The sequence below is a fragment of the Theropithecus gelada genome, chromosome 13 (genome assembly GCF_003255815.1).
Source record: "Theropithecus gelada isolate Dixy chromosome 13, Tgel_1.0, whole genome shotgun sequence".
NCBI lineage: Eukaryota > Metazoa > Chordata > Mammalia > Primates > Cercopithecidae > Theropithecus > Theropithecus gelada.
Window position 1 is genome coordinate 90,354,893 of NC_037681.1, and position 11,188 is coordinate 90,366,080.

The window sequence follows — 11,188 nt, forward strand, 5'->3', positions numbered from 1 at the left end:
ACTTAAGTAAATCTTTAATAAATAAACTAGTCTTAAAGTTATCAGTAAAATAAAAATAGAAATGTCTTCAGAATTGTCATCATACATTTTTGTCTGAATATACTGATTATTTTATATTTGCTTTGCTAGATAGTTTAAGGTGCTAGGGTTTGGCACAAAGGTGATAAACCTATAAACTCTGCCAAAAATAGAATGATTTTTATGTGACTTTTTTGACAAGTAAGACTCATTTAATATTGTTGGTATAATGAAAACAGCTGTATCTTGTGGGTTATTGGCAAAAGTACCCATGCATTTAACTTTTTCATTGTGTTTTTGAGACAGAGTCTCACTCTGTTGCCCAGGCTGGAGTGCAGTGGCATGATCTTAGCTAACTCTTGACGTCCTGGCCTCAGGCAATCCTCCCACCTTAGCATCCTGAGTAGCTGGACTACAGGTGCTCACTACAACTCCTGGCTAATTTTTGTATGTGTGTGTGTGTGAAGACGGGGTTTTCACCATGTTGCCCAGGCTGGTCTCAAACTCCTGAGCTCAACCAATTTGCCCACCTCAGCCTCCCAAAGTGCTGGAATTCACAGGTGTGCACCACTGCGCCCAGCCCCATATGTTTAACTTTAAGGTTATTACTTAGATGAACATCTGATATTCACAGGCTGTAAAAAATGGTTAACAAGAAAATAACAGAGCCAGGCGCGGTGGCTCATGCCTGTAATCCCAGCACTTTGGGAGGCCAAGGCAGGCAGATCACCTGAGATCGGGAGTTCAAGATCAGCCTGGCCAACATGGCAAAACCCTGTCTCTACTACAAACACAAAAATTAGCTGGGTGTGATGGCACGTGCCTGTAGTTCCAGCTACTCAGGAGGCTGAGGCAGGAGAATTGCTTGAACCTGGGAGGTGGAGGTTGCAGTGAACTGAGATCGCACCACTGCACTCCGGCCTGGGCAGCAGAATGAGACTCCATCTCAAACAAACAAACAAAAAATAACATGAAATGATGACTAGCTCTGTCTAACATCTCAGTTTTCAGAAGTAATCTAGATAAACTGCTAAAAATGAATAAATTCAGTGAATATGAATAGAATAAATACTTGCAGGTAAACTTTTTTGTAATTTAAAATCTTAAAATTATTTTGGATGCTCATTAGCTACCTGGGTCATTTTCAATTAAGAAAAGGTTATGATATGGTAGCATAAGTTTCTAAAAATTGTGGAGTAGTTTCACCTAGAAAATACTAATATCTGATAGTTCAAGATTTCTTGCTTCTTAGGTTTTTACTAAAATTTAAGGTTACTAAAAATAAGAATTCTAGTTAATATATAATTCTCTATAGAAAGTGTATCAAGGTAAGATGTGTTTTTTTGATGAGAGAATATAAGAAAGATCTAAAGTTGTGTTCTTATTGAGAAAAAGAATAATTTTACATAATTTGAAGATTATTTCAAAGTTATTTATGAAAGGAGCAGAAAGGAAGCAGTAAATAGGAAAGAGAACTGTGAAGCAAGTTATGGATATGAAGATGTATTTTTGGTAAGGAAAGTTATAAAGAAAAGAGAATTTATAAAAGGGATTTTGTATGTGATTAAATTGGTTATAATCAAAGGAAACATAATAATCTTTCTAAATTTTGTCTCCTATTTTATAACAAGATTTCCTTAAGGTATTAATTTTCTCTAAATAAAATTATAAGAGATAATGATTTTTAACTCTGTAACTTGTTTCTTTTTGAAAACTTATCAGTTCATATATCAGAAGTTCAACTTTTGTTGTATCTTGCTGCTTTTAGCTTTTTCTCCCCTTGAGAAGGCCTGAAATGTTAACTCTCTCCTTAAACTTTTTCAGCAGCTCCTGTAAATATTTTCCTGCACTTCTAACTAGGTTGTGGTCTGATGCTAAAATATCTTACCTTAAAGATCTAAAAAAAAGGGACATTTTCCTCCAGTATAACTTGATTCTATACCCTTGGCTTTTCTTGATATGTCTAAATCGTTTCATGTAACCAAGAAATTTTACTCATGACCCAGGACACACTCTTCCTGTGTCTGATTAAGTCAAGTACCTTTTCTTTTCATCAGGTTTGATCTCCAGGTTATCTAAATGGGTTTCCCATAAGGAGAAGCAATCACACTGCAGATGGTCTTTCTTTACCTTTTTGTAACTGATCTGTAAAACACATTTTATGTTTTACCAAGACAATTCCTTGTTATCATTACTAAGTTTTTGATTCCTTAGGAAACTCAAACATAAAAGAATTAAAGTTTTTACATCCATGTAACTTTCTGTATTGCTTTTAAAGTCTTTGTGGTGTTATGTTACAGAGCTTTGACTCCCAGGTCTGAAAAAGTCACTGACTCCTGCTAAATCTTAAACATTGACACGAATCAAAGCCTTGTCTTCAGACTAGGCAGAAGGTGACAATCAAAATGAATTGCGCTTCTGAGGCACATATCCAGAAATTAAAACTTGTTAATCCCTCTAGGCCCAGGCACTAACATCGAAGAGGTGGGTGTATGAGCTTATAGGGGCTGATTTTGAGGGATAAAATTAGTTCAAAGTTTCTCTATCAATTAAACATTAATATCAAAAGCACACTGATGCAAGGCCATTGTCTGAGCACTGTGTAGGAATAACAAGGTTTTCTTAGGGCACTGATCTGCTTTTTAATGGAAAATTGTAAAAGGTTATAAAAGGTTTGTGAAAATCTTACCTTACGGTCAAACTGATTGAAATTAGATAGATTCATGTATAAGGTTTATTTAAAGTATCTTTAATATGAATAATGCACTATACAAAGGTAAAATTTGGTTTTCTCTTTTGAGCAAAAATTTTGTGTAATACTAATAAGATAATAAAAGATTTTTGTTTACCATTTGAGTAAACTGCAGGAAAAAGAAGGGAGAGAGAGACAGGGAGACCGATTTAGTTGGCCTCATGCTATCTTTATTAGGTCTCATGATTGGGAACTGATTCTCCTCTCTGTCAAAGAGTAAAGGTCTTTGCTTTTTGAAATCTTTAAATGATCACTTTGGCTAAATGAATGACAGCTATTTCACAGTGACCTGTGATCCCAAGTGTTTTATTTTATTAATTTATTTTTTTAGACATGGTTTCACTCTGACACCCAGGCTGCAGTGCAGTGACATGAACATGGCTCACTGCAGCCTTGACCTTCTCAGTTCAAGCAATCCTTTTACCTCAACCAAGTAGCTGGGATCATAGTCATGCACCCTCATGCCCAGCTAATTTTTTATTTTTATTTTTTAGAGATGGGGTCTTGCCATGTTGCCCAGGTTGATCTCAAGTGTTTTAAAGCTTCAATATTTAATAAACTTTCCAAAATTAAATTTGAAATTCTTAACTTAGCCTTTTAACCCTCAACTAATTTTTTAGCTATTAAGTCCTCTGAAAGTCTAAGAGAGACATATTAGACTTAATTAGTATGTTAAAATTATATAGGAAGCATTGTCAAATATAAAATGATGTTTAACTTTCTTTGTGTTATATTTATTAATATAAAATGTGTTATTAATCTGAGTTCCAAAATTATATGAGATTCTTAAAATTCTTAAGTGTCTTAGTATATGTTATCAGTAATAATTATGATTTTTATGTAAAATTGTTGTATACCACAGAAATAGCCAAATTTCCATGTCAATTGCCTTTATGGCTATTCTAAGACTTCTGTCATTTACAATTAATTGTTTTACACTGATTCTTCTAAAAAAGGTATAATCCAAAACTTGCTTCTTTAGGGGACTTCATGGAAAGGACTCTGACAGGTACTCTTGAATGCAGATTTCTGGTAACTTTGGAGATTGTGCCATTTGGACTAGAGAAAAAAATCCCCAGACTCTAATTGAAAAGTTGATGCATTAATGAGGATTTCTAGCTTGGCATCAAGCAAAATAAGAATTAATTACATGGGACTGAATTAATAGAGGACTAAAATGATTTTTTAACTTTCTTGTATGAAACATTGATGATTCTTTTTGCTTTGCTTTTCAGCGTCAAGAAAACTTTTTTCTTTTAAACTATATACAGTGTTTAATAATTGAGTAAAGTTTACTCTTATGACCAAAATTTGCGGCATATTTCTTTCTCTCCACCTGATTTATTCAGAGTTTGGAAACTGTTTGTGAGTATTCTTAATTTATGGCAATATAGTTGTTTGACTAAGTCTGTTTTCTTCTACAAAAGGACACAGATGGAGACACTGGTTATTTTACCAAGAGTTTGACTAGAATGACATTTTTAAAGATATGCTCAGACTGGTTTGTAGAATTGATATTGAGTTTACAGAGCTGATATAAAGCTCCTTGGAAAGACTGGCCTTATACCGTGGCTGTGTGATTTCTTTACAAAGTTCCTGACCTGTACTAAGTAAAAAAATGTCACTTTCTGACAGGCTTAAGAACCCCAAGTTATTTTGGAATCTTGAGAAGAGAGGAATTCACCCAATTCATACAGGTATCTGCAGGCACAATTAAATCCTTGGCTGGGCTGGAGGCTTTTAACAAGTCTAATTTGAAATTCCTTGTGAAAAAACAAGCCCCAGCAAAGCCAATTTTTAAAAAAGGGCCTAAAGTGCAGCAAATAATTATTCTAGCTGCACTTTAGGCAAATAATAAGGCCAAGTATTATAAAACTAAAACTTATTTTGCAAATAAATTTATTCTACTTTGACTTGTCTTTGATAGAAATACAGGACTGAAGAGAAAAATTATATTTCAGAAGAAAACTATAGTACACCTGGTATTAGATTCTAGCCTTGTCCATTGTTTCTGAGTGTTTATTATTTTCCCACCTGCAATGCCATCTCCCAAAATGAGACACAGCTGTTTAATGGGACTGGCCTATTTCTAGACTGGTTTGGTTAAATTTAAATGTTAAGCCTCTACCCCAAGGTAAACATGGATCATATGTTACATGCATGTTCAATACATGTTCAATACATGTGTGTCCTTCATGGATATTTATAGCCCCTCCTGTAACATGCTAAATATATACGTTTAGCCAATCTGTTGTCATTTCCCCTCAGGTGTCCAGGTACAATTGACAGTAGGGAACAAACTTATTTACATTCTTACTGATGCAGGAGCCATATATTCTGTAGTCAACACCCATGTACCCCTGGTTCAAACAGGACAATAATGGTTATAGGAGTGCCAAGGGAAACTGTGATTTGCCCCTTCCTGCAACTTTTAGATTGTCATCTTGGAGATCATGATTGATGGGAAAAACTGAAAAGATGAACCATACCTAAAAAGAAACATTGCTAAAATATGTCAAGAAACTAATTTGACTTGGGATAAGACATTGCTGGTTGCCCTGTCATGGATTAGAGTGGCTCCCCAAAGTGGGCTGAAATTGAGCCCAGTGAAATTAACTCATCCCACAGATGTAGCCCTAAATCCTTTTCAACTGGGAGATCAGGTCCTCCTAAAAACCTGGAAGGAACAAGTGAATGGGACTGTTTGAGATGTTGCTGAATACCCACTCATCAGTGAAGTTTGTTGGAATAAAACTGTGGGTACACTATACTCAAGTTGACACTACTAGAGGGCCCCTCCTAGCTCAAAAACTGCAGAAGCAAGAAAGGAGATGCCTATAATCATTGCTCCTAAAAGGAGCATTAAGGAATATTTCCTTAGCCAGGTCAAATAGTTTCATTCCACAGTCACCCCTTGTCAACCCTGCCCAGTGGAAAGTAGCCAAATGAGAGAAAACATTCTGTTGTCCCCAACTCCACAAGATTATGGAAGGAACCTTTGATACTGGGGAATTGTAACAGTGAGAAAAATCTAACATAGCTAACTTCATCTTGCTTCTAACCTCACAAGCTAACTGCGTTTGTTTATTCTTACATGTAGGCCAAGCTAATCATGGAAATAATTTATTTTATAGTTTAACTGTAGAACCAATGACTATCTGTCTTTTGAAACAGACTTCTGAGGAGGTAAGGAAGTATGTACACAAGTAACAATGCTATCTTAAAGATTTATAGGAAAAGGGTGGATCTGACAAGCAGTTAACTATGAACAAAGAAGATTTGCAACCTCCTTGGACCCCTGTTGATGCCCAGATGTCTGTGGTCACCAGTCACCTCTGGACTTTAACTCCTTCCCTGTTCCCCTTTCCCCCAACATAAAAGAGCCTAAAAATCTATCAACTTAGGGTGCTTTAGGACACTAGTCCACCATCATCTTGTTTACTGGCTCCCTGAAACAAAGTCATCTTCCTTGCCTCAACACCTTGTCTCTCAACTTATTGGCTGTTGTGCAATAAGCAGTATGAGCTTTGGACTCAACTGCAGTATCAGAGGGAAGATTTGCCACTCTGGGAAAAAAAAATCCCCTATTTACATGTGTTGGGCCATTTCAGTGAGTATTTAGAGAGGAGATTCAGAAGTCTAGGCTAAAACCCAATTTTCCCTGGAAGTGTTCTTCTTGTCTATCGCTCCAAAAAATAACACTCAAAATTCAGGGGTGTGAAACAACCACAGTCATTTATTATTGTCTCTCATGATTCTGGTGATTGGGCTCAGCTAGTTGGTTCCCACTTAGAATGTGTCACCTGGCTACCATGAGACACAGATTGTACTGGAATGGCCTTGAAGGCTTCCTTATTCACATGCGTGGCACTGGGACTGGGAAAATTCAAACTGCTGGGGAATGAAACAGTCAAAGTTCCTTGACTCTTTCTTTATTTTCACGGAGTCTATTTACATGATCTCTGCAACATGGTGGTTTCAGGGCTGCTGTACTTATACACTCCAAAGGCACATGTTCTGAGCAAGAGAGCTAACTGATGCCTAGAGCTAGATGACCAGGTCTCCTTTTAAGACCCAGTTTTGAAAGTCTCATAGCATTACTTTAGATGCGCAGTTACAGAAATCCATCTATGAAGCCTACCTGTGTTCAAGGTGAAAGGACTTAGATGCCACCTCTTGATTGAGGTTGGGGGCAGGGTTTTGGAAGAGCACATGGGACTGAACATATTGTTGCAGCAATTCTGAAAAATATAATCTGCAGTAGGAAGTTTAATGCAACTTGTTGAATTAATAAATGATTGTATACCATTAATAGTAATACTTCTTGACACCTACTCTATGAGAGTATCTAACTCATAGAGCCGTGTGAGGATTAACTCATTAATATTGTATATTTAAACCACCTAGAATACTGACTGGCACATAGTAAGTGCATTTAGTAAGTAACTCTAGCTGTACTCTAGAGTTAAGAAAAATTAGAAGTTCATAACTATAGTATTAACTAATTACCCTTCCCTATCTTTCAATTCTCAGTTGTTCATTCTGCTATTCCCTTTTTTTTAGAAAAAAGTTTATGGGTTTATGTCCTTGTTTAGGTGGAAAAGCTTTCACCATCTGAAAACGTCTTAAGAAAAGATACATGGGAGATAAATATTTTGAAATTGTACGTGTCTGAAATATATTTACCCCCACATTTGACTGCTAATTTGTGTGGGTATGAGAATCTATGTTAGAAATAATTTTCTCTCAGCATTTTATTTATTTATTTATTTAATTTATTTAGATACAGAGTCTCGCTCCATCACTTAGGCTGGAGTGCAGTGGTGCCATCTTGACTCACTGAAACCTCCACTTTCCAGGTTCAAGTGATTCTCATGCTTCAGCCTCCTGAGTATCTGGGATTACAGGCACCCACCACAATGCCCGGCTAATTTTTGTATTTTTTAGTAGAGATGAGGTTTCACCATGTTGGCCAGGGTGGTCTTGAACTCCTGTCCTCAAGTGATCCACTCACTTTGGCCTCTCAGAGTGCTGGGATTACAGGTGTGAGCCACTGCACCCGGTCTATTCTCAGCATTTTAAAGACATTATTCCATTGTCTTTCAGTTTTATGCGTTGCTACTGAGAAATCAGATGCCATTCTGATTCTGGATCCTTTATGTGAAACCTTATTTCCTCCTGGGTACTTGTAAGATCTTCTCTATGTCCTCAGTCTTCTGAAGTTTTATCACAATGTGCCTTGGTGTGGTTCTGGTTTGTCCATTGCACTGTGCTCAGTGAGCACTTTCAATGTGGAAATGCATGCTCTTTATTTCTCAAAATATATAATTGAATAATTCATTTCTTACTCCGTTTCCCAGATGTCCAGGGCTGGCTTTCTAATCTTCTTATTTTTTCTTGTTTCTTCCCCTTCTCTTTGCCTTTTGTCTATGCATTCTAGGATATTTTCTAACTTTATCTTCTTAACATTCTACTGAGTTTTTCATTTTTGCTATTGTATTTTTAATTTAAAAGAGCTGTATTTGGTTCTATGAGTGTTCCTTTTTTAGAGTATTTATTTGTTTACTTATTGAGATAGTGTCTCGCTATGTCACCCAGGCTAGAGTGCAGTGTCTGTTCACAGGTGTGGTCATAGCATGCTATAGCCTCAAACTCCTGGGCTCAAGTGGTCCTCCTGCCTCAGCCTACCAAGTAGCAGGGGCTACAGGCTCATGTCATCGCGCCCAGCTTTTCTGTTCTGTTTGATCTTTCTCAGAGAAGATCAATAATAGATTTCTCAGTTTTCTTCTCCCCATATACTCTTTTTCTTCCTTGTCTCATTTTTCCTGTTAGCATGTTTTGGGCTCTGTCTTTAATGTCAGATCCTTCCCTTACATTGTGATGACTTTCAGCTGCCTGCTCTTACTTAAGTGTGCCAGATTTAGCAACAAAAAGAAAGAAAAAAAAGACAGGACATCTGGTTAAATTTGAATTTTAGATAAACAATGAATAATTTTTAGTATAAGTATGTCTCATGCAATATTTTGGACATACTTATAGTACATGAGTATTTTATATTTTAGTAAAACATTACTTGGTGTTTCACTGAAAATCAAATTTAACTAAGTGTCCTGTATTTTATCTCACAACCCTAAGAGTGAGATCTGCAAAGCTGCCTGGAAGCCCTGAGTGCGTGTGTAAGTGGGTGGGGCTTGACAAGGGTGAGTTGACTAACAGGTTCCTTCAGTTTCATTGCGCAAATTATTACATTTTTTCAGGTCTTTTCTCTTAGATTCCCCAGAGAAGAGTATTCCAAACTCCCCATCCTAGTGAGTTTGGTCCTGGCTGCCAGAGTTCTAGGAGCCAAGTGGGAAGAATACCAAGCAGCTCAGTAGACATCATCTTAAGTTTCATGTGGCTCTTCAATTTCAGTACAGTAGCCCTAGTCTTGTGTTCATCTCTTGGCCTTGATGAAAGATGGCTGCAAATTCTTTGCACCCTCCCACCCCTCCCCACTCAGAGATGGAGCCTAATCCCCTTCCCTCGAATCTAGGCTGGCCCTAGTGACAGGCATGACTTACAGAATGCAACAGAAATAACATTCATCAGCTTCCAAGCTTGCATAATAAGAAGCCTTGTAACTTCTGCCCGGATGTCTTGGAGTATCATTTCTGGAAACCCTGAGCCTCCATGAAGGAAATCTGACTCTGAGCCTGCCATGTGAAGAGGGCATGTGTAGATGCTCTAGTTGACAGTGCCAGTTGAGACCAACCTTCCAGCTCTTCTTATCATGGTACCCAATATGTGTGTTCTCCAGACTGGCCCATCTGCCAGCTGGATAACACCAAGTGACTTTTCTTGATGCCAGGTGGAACAGAAGAATTGCTCAGTTCAAATTCAGACCCAGAAAATCATGAGATATAATGGTCATTGTTTTAAGTCATCTTCAAGTGTTGGGGTGGTTTTTAGGCAACCTTAGACAACCAGAACACCTCGACTACATCTGGTGTCCCCATTCCAGAGAGCCCTGCATGATTCTTCAAACAACATGCTTCCAATCATCCGCCCTGGCGGAAGAGGAGCAGTGGCCACTGTGCAGTGTTGGGGAGGCTCACTGCTTCTTGTACAGACTTACAAGAAATCGTCCTGGGTTTAGTCTCACCTACACACCCACTTTCAAACGCATCCAGTGCAGCAAACTCTCCTATCCCGAGAAATCCCACTGTCATGTTGTTTCTTGGTTTTCCCTACTCCTGGTTTGGAAGTCGGCTTTCTCAGGTCTGTTAAGTCCGTTGTCGCCTGTCCACGTGCTTTCCAGGTTCCAAACTCTTATTATTTTTCCTCTTTTATTCCCTTGTCCTTGTGAGATTTAATTTTTTTTTTTAATTTAAAAAAGTGTGGTTTTTTTTTTTGTGGGGAGGGGGGAGTGCAGGGGACAGAGTTTCACTCTGTCACCCAGGCTGGAGTGCAGAGGCATAGCTCACTGCAGCTTCAAACTCTGGGCTCAAGTGATCTTCCTGCCTCAGCCTCCCCAGTAGCTGGAACTAGAGGTGTGCGTCACTAGGCTTGGCTGTTTTTTTTTTTTTTTAAGAGACATGGTGGGTGGGGGAGAGAGTCTCATTGTGTTGCCCAGACTGGTCTCGAACTCCTGACCTCAAACCATCCTCCCACTGTGGCGTTCCAACGTGCTGGTTTACAGGCGTGAGCCACGGCACCCAGCCCTGTCTTTAATTTAAGGCTTCTTGGAGTCGAATTTCTACAATTATATTAATTTTTTAAATACTCTTAGATCAGGTTTCCTAGAAACAGAGTCTGATCCTGGGATTCTAGTGCAAGTGCTGTAGTGAGCGTATTCTCGAGGGAAGCCTCTAGGTAAGTGAGGGAAATAGGATAGGCCAGAGGGAGAAACTGGGCAAATTTCTGACGAAGTTTAGCCTCAGTCTGATCCCATGGGAGCTCTGGCATCTGAAGGGTACCGCAGATTTATTCCTGGCCTTTTTTTTTTTTTTTTTTAAGTGGTGACAGGTCATTTATTTAGAAAGAAATATTTCCTTTTTGTTTAAACAACAAAACTTCACAAGGGAATAATTCATTTGCATTATCTTGATTTGTTTACAATAAATATGGTCAAATAAATGTTCAAAATCCAAACTCAGCCAAGTTCAAGGTTTCTCAACCCTGGGGATTTCCCTAATGTAATTGAAAAGCTATTATTCAATGTCCTCTGAGTATCTTCTGAATCTCTGCACTGGATTATACGCCATCATCTAATTTATTTTTTTATTTTTTTATTTTTTTACTATTAACATTTTTAATTGTATCATATTTGTAGCTGTTACATTGTGAATAGCACAAAAAATGGCAAATAATCTCCCAATATTTAAAAAGTATTATCCAATGCAGCAAGGAAGTCACATCTTTTAAACCCTAAAAAAGTTA